This window comes from Artemia franciscana, chromosome 14 (assembly GCF_032884065.1).
Source record: "Artemia franciscana chromosome 14, ASM3288406v1, whole genome shotgun sequence".
Taxonomy (NCBI): domain Eukaryota; kingdom Metazoa; phylum Arthropoda; class Branchiopoda; order Anostraca; family Artemiidae; genus Artemia; species Artemia franciscana.
In genome coordinates, this window is record NC_088876.1 from 7831814 (window position 1) to 7846843 (window position 15030).

Sequence of the window (15030 nt, forward strand, 5' to 3'; positions counted from 1 at the left end):
TTAGCTTATTGGAAAAATTTGTTGATAAAAGTTGCGTTGGGAAAGTGTACCTGCTTGTGATTGCTAAGACCAGGGTCGTCAAGTATTGAAGAGGGGATGGGGACGCCCCCCAGTGTTTTTGGTCACTCGGTAAAAAAAAGTCGGTAAAATTATGACGCTTCGCGCCACAATTTCTCCGTCACCACTAAAATTCTTTGTTTGGTTCAATAAAGACCTCGAAAATACATTCATGTCATTTACAGAAATTTCGAAACTTGGTCGTTGTACTAAAGTACTGTACTTGGTTATATTATAGAAAACTTATCCGTGTCTGTTGATGCTTGAATTATGCAGGCTTATGTTACTTTCGACAAGATTGTTTATGAAACTATAGTTCAGGGTTTTTTTTTGGGGGGGGGCAAACCGAGGTCTCAGGGTGGCAGCTGCCCCTCCCCTGCCCCTTAGTAAACTACGCCCCTGCTAATAATTAAATAAAAAACCTAGTTTTATTTAACTGAAAGTAAGGAGCGACATTAAAACTTAAAACGAACATAAATTACTCCGTGTACGAAAGGGGCTGTTCCCTTCTCAACGCCCTACTATTTACGCTAAAGTTTGACTCTTTCTCTCAATTCTACTTTATTAAACAGAAAAAAACGTTAGCTTAAAGAACAGGGTGTTGAAAATGGGACAGCCCCTTTCATACACGGAGTAATTATGGTCGTTTTAAGTTTTAATGTCGCTCCTTACTTTCAGTTAAAAAAACTAGTTTTTTTATTTAATTTCTGAACTTTTTTGAATTAGTGCATGTTTGATTATGGCTCTCCGCACATAAATTATTAAAATGAAATTTGCATATTAATTCTTTTTTTGGCTAAATGGATTCCTCTTTGTTTTGGTCAGACGATTTTGAGAACTAAGGGGAGGGGAAGGAGGCCTAGCTGCCCTTCAATTTTTCGGTTACTTAAAAAGGCAACTAGAACTTTAAGTTTTTTATGAATATTTTCATTAGTAAAAGATATACGTAATTTACAGAATAGCTTACGTAACGAACTTTTGTATTCTCATGTTTTTATTACGTATATGAGGGGGTTCACCCCTTCGTCAGTACTTCGCTCTTTACGCTAAAGCTTAAATTTTGTCCCAATTTCTTAAGAATGACCCCTGAATCACAAAAGCCGTAGAATAAATAGTTTAAATTACTAAAAATACTTTATCGTAAAGAGCGAGGTATTAGGAGGAGGTGAGCCCATCATATGCGTATCATATTACATCATATATAACCAAAATTTTTAAGGGGGCATCTAGCCCCCTTCCCACGCTTGTTTTTTTTCTCGAAGTTGCGTGATCAAAATTCTTAGATAGTAATTTTTTTTAGCATAATAGAAAAATCTATTAACTATGTCTTTGAGGATGACTTGGCCTCCCACGGGCTCCAGGGGAAGGGCTGCAAGCTATGAACTTTGCCGATTGTTTCCATATAGTATAGGTTATTGGCAAATATACAGAACTTTTTCAGGGGGATTATTCTCGTGAAGAGGGAGGAGGGTTAGGTGGGAGGAACTTTCCATGGATGAATTTTTCATGGGGAGGAATTTTCCATGGAGGGAAAGCCGGATCTCCCAGCATCAGAAATAAAATTTAAAAAACAAGTTTTTTCAACTAAAAGTAAGGAGGAACATTAAAACTTAAAACGAACAGAAATTATTACGAATATGAGGGGGGTCGCTCTCTTCAATGCCTCGCTCTGTATGCTAAAGGTTTTCTTTTAAACTTTCCAGAGCTTGTTATTCAAATTTATCTATTGGCTGTTTAAGCTGATTTAAAATTATAGCTTTTATATGCTTTTTGAAGCAAACTTTCCGACTGAGCCGATACTTTTCTCGCCCCTTTGACCGAAACAAAAAAAAAGTAAAGAACATTGTATTGGACTATTATTTATTATTTTCCCTGCCTAATCCTGTGCATCATTCTCGTCCTTTGTCTCTTATATGATTAACGGGTTCAATTTTTATGCACCCGTAGTATGTGTCTAAGGTATTTAATCTCTTCTTACATTATGCGCACACAGTATGGGTTAGAACTACTTTGTTTTCGAGAGTTGCATTCAAAGGTCACTGACGAGCCTTGCATGGCGAAACAGACTACGAAAATTAATGAAACGAGAATACTAATTACTCAGCTATAATTGTCTAACTACAAAATCTGCAATACAACTACTAGAAGTACTAACAAGTAACTGCTGCACTGCACTGCCTGAGGCCACCACAGCAACGCACGCTCCTCCTCCATCCCAATTTAGTCAAAGCCTCCCTCTTGACACCTTCGCAGGAAGTTCCCATTTATCTTAAATCTTTCCTTACGACATCCTCCTATCACAATCAGGGACGGCCCCGTCGCAAGGAAGGTATGAAATGATCAATAATCACAATTTTTAAAATAAAATGCAATTTTTTTTTATTTTGTGTGTTTTCGAGATATACAACAAGAGTTCCATAACCCATCTAGTTTGAACAAAAATACAGATAAAAGGTTTTGGACTTGCTCTATTTTTATACTAAAATATAAGAAATGTTTAAGCTACAAAAACATAGAATAAACTGTTTGCGGGAAAATTTTGAAAAGACTAGTGAAGAGCTAAAAAATCACATGCTCAATTTTGGGCTTCAATTGCTGGCAACAATAACATACTGGATTTCAAGAATACTTTTGGACAATTATCTTATTTGGTTCAATATTTAGGTAAAAATATCAAAAGGTCAAAGTCATCATCTTCGTCAGTAATGTCAATTAGCTTCCTTCAAGATGCCGATAAAAGATTGCAGATGTTGAAAAAAAAAAGGCAGCAACCAAACTGACTGAAAAACGAAAATGGAATTTCCAGTATAATCAAAATTTGACCTGTCCTTCTTTTATTCGTGGATTTTTGTTTTGAGGCTTCTCATTTAAGTAAATGGTTGTACGAATAAAATTAATGTTTTATATTTGTTAAACTTTTTGTCTGATTTTTTTTTCTAAATTTATTTCAGAAGAATTTTTATAAGAATTTATATTTAGTTTTTAAGAGATATAATAGAATTAACTTCGTGGAAATAATGTTTGGTTCTAAGATATTGGTAAAATGTGTGTACAGTTTGTGATTGCCAAAACCAGGGTCGTGACGTATGGGGTAGGGGAGGGGGACAACCCCTCCCAAATGTTTTGGGTCGTTCCGTAAGAAAAGTCGGTAAAATTGTGGCGCTCCACGCCACGACTTTTTCGACACCGCTTAAATTCTTTGTTTGGTTCAATAAAGACCCCGAAAATACTCACGTGTCTTTTACAAAAATTTCGAATCTGGTCGGTAAACGCAACAGTTTCACCGACTCCTGCAGTGATTTTACAGATGATTCAACAATTTTTCAGGGCTACATTTTTGCCACATATGGGGGTAGAATGAAAATTCCTAACAATCGCAGTGCCAATAATGTCCCCGGTGAGTAATTTTGAAAGTCTGGCTATGTTTAACTTTTAAGCTTATTTTTTTATTTAAAAAAGATGGGTGCGTCTCGATTTTCCTACAATCTGGAATAGGATACAAAGACATGGTATTAATAGGCAATTTACAGGGAACAAGTTATTTTTGACCTTAAGCGTGACCTTAAGTCAAGAAAATCCACATATCCTTAAATATTCTTTATATATATATATATATATATATATATATATATATATATATATATATATATATATATATATATATATATATATATATGATACATCATAAATATAAACAGTAAAAATCCTAAAAAAAATATTCTTAATTTTTCAATCTGATTTCTTAGTTGTTTTACTGAGCTTTACAAGTTCAATCCATTATATCAAGTTCAGTAGCTTAAATAAAAAAAAAAATTGGATAAAAACATATGCACCTATTATCAATAATGCATGCGCTTTCCAACTGACAACTTGCTTATTTAATTTGTAGGTGTCGGTAAATCCCAGTCAATGACTAATCTGAAAGCAATCATACTCGAGGTGAGTATTACAACCACCTTTTTATCCCCCCGCACCCCAAAGACTGGTCGCAGAAACTTTGGATGGGGCCCGTTTTATAAGAGAGGATGAAAAATTAGTGGAGAGCAACCATCCTCTTCCTCCAGCGCCCCTTTTCGCCCAAAACTCCTCCCTCGACCACCAAAGATATCGATCGAAATTTTGTGAAAAGTCATTTTGTTGACGATTGTCGTATGGTCCAAGAACAATTATTTAAGTTATGTATTTAGTATAACTACTATAAATTATATTTTTGCCTGGTATCTTTACTTTATATAACTCGAAATTATCTGTAAATCTTAACCAATGACGAGCCCAAAAACAATCCCGTGACTTTATCAAACAGTTCGTGTCAAACAGTTCGTGGTAACGAACTGTAGTAAGGAGCGACCCGGCTCAATAGTAACCAAAACTCTAAAAACTGGAATTTTGATACCAATAACTACATCAAAAGAATCGAATTTTAATGCTGATTTTAAATATACAAGTTTCATCAAGTTTAGTCTTACCCATCAAAAGTTACGAGCCTGAGAAAATGTGCCTTATTTTAGAAAATAGGGGGAAACACCCCTTAAAAGTAATACAATCTTAACGAAAATCACACCATCAGATTCAGCGTATCAGAGAACCCTATCGTAGAAGTTTCAAGATCCTATCTACAAAAATGTGGGATTTTGTATTTTTTTTTTCCAGAAGGCAGATCACGGATGCGCATTTATTTGTTTGTTTGTTTTTTTTTGTTTTTTTTCCCAGGGGTGATCGTATCGATCCAGTAGTCCTAGAATGTTGCGAGAGGGCTCATTCTAACGGAAATGAAAAGTTCTAGTGCCCTTTTTAAGTGACCAAAAAAATTGGAGGGCACCGAGGCTCCTCCCACGCTAATTATTTTCCCAAAGTCAACGGATCAAAATTCTGAGATAGCCATTTTATTCAACGTAGTTGAAAAACCTTATAACTACGTCTTTGGGGACCACTTACTCCCCCACAGTCCCCGTGAGAGTGGCTACAAGTTACAAAGTTTGACCAGTGCTTACATATAGTAATGGTTATTGGGAAGTGTACAGACGTTTTCAGGGGGATTTTTTGTTTGGGGGGACGGGTTGAGAAGAGGGGGATATGTCATGGGTAAGAAAATATCCATGAAGGGAGCGCAGGACTTTCTGGCATTATTTGAAAAAAACACAATGAAAAAATAAATATGAAAAAGTTTTTTCAACTGGAAGTAAGGAGCAGCATTAAAACTTAAAACGAACAGAAATTATTACGCATATGAGCGGCTCGCCTCCTCCTAATACTTCGCTTTTTACGCTAAAGTGTTTCTAGTAATTTCAACTATTTATTCTACGGCTTTTGTGATTCAGGGGTCATTCTTAATGAATTGGGGCAAAATTGAAGCTTTAGTGTAAAGAACGAGGTACTGACGAGGGGGTGAACCCCCTCATATATGTAATAAAAACATGAAAATACAAAAGTTCGTTACGTAAGCTAATTTATAAGTTACGTGTATCTTTTACTAACAAAAACATTCGCAAAAAATTAAAAGTTCTAGTTTCCTTTTTAAGTTAAAAAATCGGAGGGCAACTTGGCTTCTTCCCCCACTCCTTTTTTTCTCAAAAGCATTCGATCAAAACTATGAGAAAGCCATTTAGCCAAAAAAAGGCAAATTTGGTTTTAATTATTCCCCTGCAGAGAGCCAAAATCAAAACATGCATTGATTCAAAAAAGTTCAGAAATTAAATTAAAAAAAACAAGTTTTTCTTAACTGAAAGTAAGGAGCGACATTAAAACGAACAGAGATTACTTCGTATGTGAAAGGGGATGCTTCCTCATCAACGTCCTGCTCTTTACGCTAAAGTTTTTCACTGTTTTAAAAAGTAGAGTTGAGAGAAAGAGCCAAACTTTAGCGTAAAGAGTAGGACGTTGAGGAGGAAGCAGCCCCTTTCATATACGAAGTAATCTCTGTTCGTTTTAATTTTTCATGTCGCTCCTTACCTTCAGTTAAAAATCTTGTTTTTTTTTTTATTTAATACCATGGAAGAAGCGACTATCTCTAGTATGCAATCTGATTCTGTAGTTATTCGAGCCTCACAGGCGAGTATGCGTCTTTTCTTGTTTGCGCCAGAAGTCCGAAGGCAAGCGAGTATTTCTCATTATAGATTGCATAGTCAGTACAGTCATTGTTTCATCAAAACGTAACACATTTTAAGCGTACTCTGGCAAGTATAAGCCGTTGTTTCACGACAGGGGGGGGGGAATACTGTCCCCTATCAGCTGATAATACTGGTCTAATGTACTTGCACTATATTTTATCTGTTGAAAACAGATAAAATCTACTTTTACTCCTATAGATGCCAGAATGTACCTCAGAAAGTATAGCGAATAGGAAAATTTTTGACTGCAGCATTGGACTCGCCGTGTAGAGGTTGGGGGATGTTCAAGCTTGAATTTTTGCGTAGATAATAGGTTTTAGCAAAGGAAAACCAAACTGATGCGAGTTCAGGCTCCTTTGTTTAAAATAAATTCCTCTGTGATATCTGTGCATCACAGCAATAGTTTCAGAACATTCAGCACAGTATGAGTAATTTACAGTAGCGAAGTGTTTCTCCGCTAAACATTTATCATTATGCGTGTGCGAAGAGGTAGAATCATGAAGAAAGGTCTAGATTGATATGTGTCAAAAATCTGTAATGGTGACTATAAGACTCTTCGCTACTGTTTATAAATACTTATGCTGTGACGTATACAAAATATACTTCCGGTTTCAGTTTTTCAAAACAAAGTATATTAGAACATGCCATATTTCAGCTCCAAGAACGGTCCAAAAGACCTCAGCTCAGGGTTGTATACAGGGAAGGGGAGGGGGGACAAGCAGTTTGAACTTTACCCAAGATTTATATCTGACCCATAAAAAAGAAACAAGTATGTACGCAAACAAATTTTCGTTGAGTTTGGGGCCTTGTTCCAAAGGCAGCCTACGTACGTAATGTCGTATGTGTAAATGAGCGTCAAGTGGATGAGTGAATAACGATAATAAAATATTGTTAATTTAATATTTAACTACTTATTTGATACTTGCGTCTGCTGTACCTGATTAGTTTTCCCCTACGGTACACTAAGTACGGACACCTGTCAGCGATGAGATGGTTACAGTTAAATTTTGTTGAATGGATAGGTCTATGAATGGCAATTGCAATTTATTTAAATACTTCTTGTAATATATTATATGTTTTTAAATTTAGTAGACAAAGATAAAACGGCTATATAGGGAATTAACCAACCCATGCTTGTGATTGCCAGGATCAGGGCCGTCAAGTATTTGGGAGGGGAGGGGGACGCCCCCCAGTGTTTTTGGTCACTAGAAAAAAAAAATCGGTAAAGTTGTGAGGGGGGACGCCACGATTTTTCCGTCGCCACTAAAATTCTTTGTTTGGTTCAATAAAGACTACGAAAATACTGCCAAGTCATTTACAGAAATTTCGAAACTTGGTCATTATACTAAAGTAAACTATACTTGGTTATATTGTAGAAAACTTGACGAAAGTAAACAGTTCAAAATAGGGATGAAACCTTTTTATTAACAGTGAACAGATATAAAAAAATTTAACTTGATATTTCGAACACATATACAGTGTTCATCATCAGCAGTAAAACTAAAAGACATCAATAAAAACAAACAAAATTTATACCTAATAAACTAATTACATATAGTTTACTGCTCTTATTTTTTTTTCAATGCAACAGCGGAAGCAAATCTCTTTGACCTTTTCGGTTCCGGTTCATTAGATTATTAAATAAAAAAAACAAGTTTTTTCAACGAAAGTAAGGAGTGACATCAAAACTTAAAACGCACAGAAATTACTTCGTATATGAAAGAGGCTGCTTCCTCATCAACGCCCCGCTCTTTACGCTAAAGTTTGACTCTTTCTCTCAATTCTTCTTTCTAAAACAGTAAAAAACTTTAGCGTAAAGAGCGGGGCGTTGATGAGGAAGCAGCCTCTTTCATATACGAAGTAATTTCTGTGCGTTTTAAGTTTTGATGTCACTCCTTACTTTCGTTGAAAAAACTTGTTTTTTTTATTTAATTTCTGAACGTTTTTGAATCAATGCATGTTTTGATTTTGGCTCTCCGCAGAGGAATAATCAAAACGAAATTTGCATATTTTTTTTTTGGCGCAATGGCTTTCTCATAATTTTGATCGAATGATTTTGAGAAAAAAAGAGCGGGGGACGAAGCCTAGTTGCCCCCCGATTTTTTGGTTAATTAAAAAGGCAACTAGAACTTTTAATTTTTTACGAATCTTTTTATTGGTAAAAGATTTACGTAACTTATAAATTAGCTTACGTAAAGAACTTTTGTATTCTCATGTTTTTATTACATATATGAGGGGATTCGCCCCATCGTCAGTACCTCGCTCTTTACACTAAAGCTTAAATTTTATCCCAATTCATTAAGAATGACCCCCTGAATCACAAAAGCCGTAGAATAAGTAGTTGAAATTACCGAAAATACTTTAGCGTAAAGAGCGAGGTATTAGAAGGAGGTGAGCCCCTCATATGGGTAATAATTTCTGTTTGTTTTAAGTTTTATTGCTGTTCCTTACTTCCAGCTGAAAAAGCTTTTTCACTTTTATTTTTTAATTGTTTTTTTTTTAAATAATGCTAGTAAATCCTGCTCTCCCTTCATGGAAATTTTCTTCTCCCATTACAAATTCTCGAAGGAAAGTTCCCCCAGCATATCCCCCTCTTCTCAACCCCTCCCCCAAACCAAAAAAATCCTCCTGAAAACGCCTGTATACTTCCCAATAACCATTACTATATGTAAGCACAGGTCAAAGTTTGTAACTTGTTGTCCCTCCCACGGGGACTGTGGGGGAGTAAGTCGTCCCCAAAGACATAGTTATAAGGTTTTTCGACTACGCTGAATAAAATGGCTATCTCAGAATTTTGATCCGTTGACTTTGGGAAAATAATTAGCGTGGGAGGGGGCCTAGGTGCCTTCCAATTTTTTCGGTCACTTAAAAAGGGCACTAGAACTTTTCATTTCCGTTAGAATGAGCCCTCTTGCAACATTCTAGGACAACTGGGTCGATACGATCACCCCTGGGGAAAAAAAAAAACAAAAAAACAAAAAAACAAAAAAACAAATAAACACGCATCCGTGATCTGCCTTCTGGCAAAAAATGCAAAATTCCACATTTATGTAGATAGGAGCTCGAAACTTCTACAATAGGGTTCTCTGATACGCTGAATCTGATGGCGTGATTTTCGTTAAGATTCTATGACTTTTAGGGGGCGTTTCCCCCTATTTTCTAAAATAACGCAAATTTTCTCAGGCTCGTTACTTTTGATGGGTAAGACTAAACTTGATGAAACTTATATATTTAAAACCAGTATTGAAATGCGATTCTTTTAATATAGCTATTGGTATCAAAATTCCATTTTTTAGAGTTTTGGTTACTATTGAGCCGGGTCGCTCCTTACTACAGTTCGTTACCACGAACTGTTTGATCTGAAGTATTACGTCGACAGATGTCATAGCTCTCAGCAAATGACAAAACTTTAAATGTTATATTTTATTTTATAGTTTTTCTTATAAAAAGTAAAAAAATAGCGTACGCAAAGTGTACATTCCTGTGTACACAAGTACACAGGAATGTAATTCATGAGGCATGTCTAGAGGAATTGATTTTTTTTTTAGGGGGGGGGGGGGTGACGCTATGAGTTTTAAAACCTGCAAAATTTGGAAGTTTAGAAAACTGTGGGAAAAGTTATGAAGATCTTAAAATCTTTGGGAAACCCAGAAGTACCCCTTACACACATGACTGTAACTAGCAGCGTTATGAATTTCATTAATGCACGGAGAATGAAAGTGTAGCCTACATGTGCACTTAATTTTGTTTCGAGAAATGTAAAGAATGTCTTACTATGAAAAAGCTAATGACGAGAATGTCCTGATTATGTAAATAATTATATGCTTAATTTTGAATTGCTAGAAGAGTTCATACTCCTTGAATTGTTTTATGCAGGGGGAGGGGTGTTTAGCAGCGCAACTTATCCCCGTTGCCTACAACCTTTTTATTTGTACATTTTAGAATTAAGCAACCTAAGAAAGCTATGGATTCGGTAAAATAAACTTGTTACTAAATACACATACGTCGAATCTTTTTCGCGGGGGGGGGGGAGGTTGAATGTGCTGGGATCTCTGATCCAGATTTTAGGGTCTGCAATTTTCACCTCAGGCACTTTAAGTCAGTGGTATCCAAACTTTATTTTACCATGGCTCCCTTGAAAGTATTTAAGCATATGGAGTCTCCTTTGTATTTTATGAAATAATGTCGAGACGATAATTTTTAGCACTATGAAATTCATTAAGATAAACTATAACCCAACAAAGAAACGAATGACAAATTTTAATTATTGTTTTCTAATAAGATGGATGCGCAGTCAGTCTTGCCTATATTTAGCACAAAATATGTCAAACGTCAATGTAAATTATGAGATAGTCACTATCTCAATGACACTGAGAGTCAACGACATTGACTCTCAATGATGAGAGCCAATGTCATTACACACACATATATATATATATATATATATATATATATATATAATACTAGCTGTTGGGGTGGCGCTTCGCTTCATCCCAACACCTAGTTGGTGGGGCGCTTCGCTCACCCCCAAGCCCCCTCTCGCGCGCGTAAGTCATTACGCGCCATTATAGTTGTGTCCCAGTGTCCCACCTGTGAATATAGATATATATATATATATATATATATACTAGCTGTTGGGGTGGCGCTTCGCGCCACCCCAACACCTAGTTGGTGGGGGCGCTTCGCCCCCCCCCCCAAGCCCCCCCGCGCGCGTAAGTCGTTACGCGCCATAATAGTTACGCGCCATTGTAGTTGTGTCCCTATGTCCCACCTGTGAATATAGATATATATATATATATATATATATATATATATATATATATATATATATATATATATATATATATATATATATATATATGGTTTTAACTACGTAAAACTTGCGAATATACAACATTCTTTGCTGTCCCATTGTCTTTGCATATAAATAGATTGTCAGGTTTACCGACTCTTGAACATGCAACATATAATGGTCCATGGGAAAACAATCTGTATTCAGATCTATACCTCATGATTCTAATGATTGCCCTTGAGCTTTGTTGATGGTGATTGCTAATCGACCATTCCCTGTCCCGGTGTCCCGGTCGTCATTTATATCCCCCTGTTTCCCCCGGTGTCCCCGTTGTAGTTGTGTCCCTGTGTCCCGGTCGTCATTTATATTCCCTGTGTCCCGGTCGTCATTTGTATCCCGGTGTCCCGGTCTGTATATACATTCGTTTTTTAGTTTTGTTTTTCTCCTTTATTTTTTTTTTTTTTCTTTTTTAGTTTATTTAGATTTTTAGATTTTTTAGATTTTTATTAGTTTTTAGTTTTTTTTTCTTTTTAGTTTTTTTGTAGTTTTTCCTTCTTTTTAGTTTTGTTAGTTTTTTTTTACTTATGTCCTGGTCGTCATTTATACTCCCTGTGTCCCGGTGCTTTGTTGATTGCTAATCGAACATTCCTTTTGTCCTGGTCGCTTTCTCTTTGAGTGTCGTCATTTATTTTTTTCTTTTTTAGTTCTTTTAGTTTTTACCTTTTTTAGTTTTTTAGATGAAATTTTTTTTTAGTTTTTTCCTTTTTAGTTTTTTATTGGTTTTTACCTTTATTTTAGCTTATTTTTCAGTTTTTTCCTTTTTTTTTAGTTTTTTTTTATTTTTTATTTTTTTTATTTTTTTACCTTTTTTTAGTTTTTTTAGTTTTTTTAGTTTTTTAGCTTTTTTACTTTTTTTATTAGTTTTTAGTTTTTTTTGTAGTTTTTGCTTTTTTTTAGTTTTTTCAGTTTTTTTTTTTAGTTTTTTATTGGTTTTTACCTTTACTTTAGCTTATTTTTCAGTTTTTTCCTTTTTTTTAGTTTTTTTAGTTTTTTACCTTTTTTTTAGTTTTTTTAGTTTTTTTAGTTTTTTAGCTTTTTTATTTTTTTTATTAGTTTTTAGTTTTTTTTTGTAGTTTTTGCCTTTTTTTAGTTTTTTTAGTTTTTTAGCTTTTGTCATTTATACTCTCTGTGTCCCGGTGCTTTGTTGATTGCTAATCGAACATTCCTTTTGTCCTGGTCGCTTTCTCTTTGAGTGTCGTCATTTATTTTTTTCTTTTTTAGTTCTTTTAGTTTTTACCTTTTTTATTTTTTTTAGTTTTTTAGATGAAAATTTTTTTTAGTTTTTTCCTTTTTTTTCTTTTTAGTTTTTTATTGGTTTTTACCTTTATTTTAGCTTATTTTTCAGTTTTTTCCTTTTTTTTAGTTTTTTTTTATTTTTTATTTTTTTTAGTTTTTTACCTTTTTTTAGTTTTTTTAGTTTTTTTAGTTTTTTAGCTTTTTTACTTTTTTTATTAGTTTTTTTTGTAGTTTTTGCCTTTTTTTAGTTTTTTCAGTTTTTTTTTAGTTTTTTATTGGTTTTTACCTTTATTTTAGCTTATTTTTCAGTTTTTTCTTTTTTTTAGTTTTTTTAGTTTTTAGTTTTTTTAGTTTTTTACCTTTTTTTAGTTTTTTTAGTTTTTTTAGTTTTTTAGCTTTTTTATTTTTTTTATTAGTTTTTAGTTTTTTTTGTAGTTTTTGCCTTTTTTTAGTTTTTTAGTTTTTTAGCTTTTTTATTAGTTTTTAGTTTTTTTTTGTAGTTTTTGCCTTTTTTTAGTTTTTTTAGTTTTTTAGCTTTTTTATTTTTTTTATTAGTTTTTAGTTTTTTTGTAGTTTTTGCCTTTTTTTAGTTTTTTCAGTTTTGACGTCACCTGATCCAGTTTTTTCAGGTGACGTCACCTGATCCACAGATCCACACACAGACAACTTATTTTTATATATATAGATATATATATATATATATATATATATATATATATATATATATATATATATATATATATATATATATATATATATATATATATATATATATATATATATATATGTTTTTAACTACGTAAAACTTGCGAATATACAACATTCTTCGCTGTCCCGTTGTCTTTACATATAAATAGATTGTCGGGTTTACTGACTCTTGAACATGCAACATATAATTGTCTATGGGAAAAACAACCCGTATTCAGATCTATACCTCATTATTCTACTGATTGCCTTTGAGCTTTGTTGATGGTGATTGCTAATCGAACATTCCCTGTATACCCGTCGTCATTTATATATCCCCCTGTGCCCCCTGGCGTCCCCGTTGTAGTTGTGTCCCTGTGTCCCGGTCGTCATTTATATTCCCTGTGTCCCGGTCGTCATTTGTGTCCCGGTGTCCCAGTCTGTAATTTCTCTTTGAGTGTCCCGGTCGTCATTTATATTCCCTGTGTCCCGGTCGTCATTTGTGTCCCGGTGTCCTGGTCTGTAATTTCTCTTCGAACATTCCCTGTGTCCCGCTCGTCATTTATACATCCCCCTGTGCCCCCTGGCGTCCCCGTTGTAGTTGTGTCCCTGTGTCCCGGTACTCATTTATATTCCCTGTGTCCCGGTCGTGATTTGTGTCCCGGTGTCCCAGTCTGTAAGTTCTCTTTGAGTGGCCTGGTCCTCATTGATATTCCCGGTGTCCCGGTCGTCATTTGTGTCCCGGTGTCCCGGTCAGTAATTTCATCAGTTGACAAACATGACTTCAGTCGACAAACAACTTCATGACGACATACAGCTCAATCCTTATAATGACGTCAGTCGACACACAAACATGACGTCAGTCGACAGACACACAAACAAACAACTTATTTATATTTATATTTATATATATATATATATATATATATATATATATATATATAGGCTGTCGCCATTGTAGGTTCTTCAGTCATTTTACAATTAGAAGTTTCTCTTTCAACGATCTTCTTACAATTAAAAATTCGTCTTTGAACGATTTTCTTAAATACCTGTGTCCTGGTCGTCATTTATATTCCCTGTGTCCCGGTCGTCATTTGTGTCCCGGTATCCCAGTCTGTAATTCCTCTTTGAGTGTCTCGGTCGTCATTTATATTCCCTCTGTCCCGGTCGTCATTTGTGTCCCGGTCTGTAATTTCTCTTTGAATGTTTTTTCTTTTTAGTTTTTTTTTGGTTTTTACCTTTTTTCTTTTTTCATTTATTCTTTATTTTTCAGCGTCACTATGAAATAGATATCGCCAAACCTTTGTTTTTTTAAAAACTAAAATCTGGTAGGCAATGATGACCTTATCCTAGTCAAAATCCCAAACCCAATCATCATCACTATCATTTTCAGTTTTGATATGTTTTGACTCTCACTGTCCAGGTGGATTTTAATCTAACTGCGCGGTTTTGCGTTCTTTAGCCGCAAGCCTGTTTTCTTGCTGTTCTTGTGATTCCTCGGCACGCTTTCTTTTCTTACTTTCTCTATCAGCCACAAGCCTGTTTTCTTGCTGTTCTTGTGATTCTTCGGCACGCTTTCTTTTCTTACTTTCTCTATCAGCCGCAAGTTTTTTGCCATAGACTCTTTGAGCAGCTTCCTCGGCTGTTGCCATTGTAGTTTCTTCAGTCATTTTACAATTAAACATTTTTCCGTCCACGATCTTCTTACAATTAAAAATTTGTCTTTGAACGATTTTTTTAAATACTTTTAATGACGTCAACGTCATAACAAATATGACGACAATTAACTTCATGACGACATGACGTCACTCGACAGATAGACAGACAGACAGCAGACAGACAACTTATTTTTATATAGATACTAGCTGTTGGGGTGGCGCTTCGCGCCACCCCAACACCTAGTTGGTGGGGGCGCTTCACCCCCCCCCAAGCCCCCCAGCGCGCGCAAGTCGTTACGAGCCATATTATTCCCTGTGTCCCGGTCGTCATTTGTGTCCCGGTGTCCCAGTCTGTAATTTCTCTTTGAGTGTCGCGGTCGTCATTTATATTCCCTGTGTCCCGGTGTCCCCGTCGTCATTTTTGTCCCGGTCGTCA

General features: G+C 35.1%; 1 long non-coding RNA gene across 1 annotated transcript in view; it reads right to left on the reverse strand.

Moving 5' to 3' along the window:
* LOC136035268 (uncharacterized) overlaps window positions 1–12940 on the reverse strand; it is a 278010-nt gene extending 265070 nt beyond the window's left edge. The window contains exon 1 of the long non-coding RNA XR_010619380.1: window positions 11677–12940. This is a non-coding gene — a long non-coding RNA (uncharacterized LOC136035268). The remainder of the gene's footprint in view (window positions 1–11676) is intronic.
* Window positions 12941–15030: the final 2090 nt, after the last annotated feature.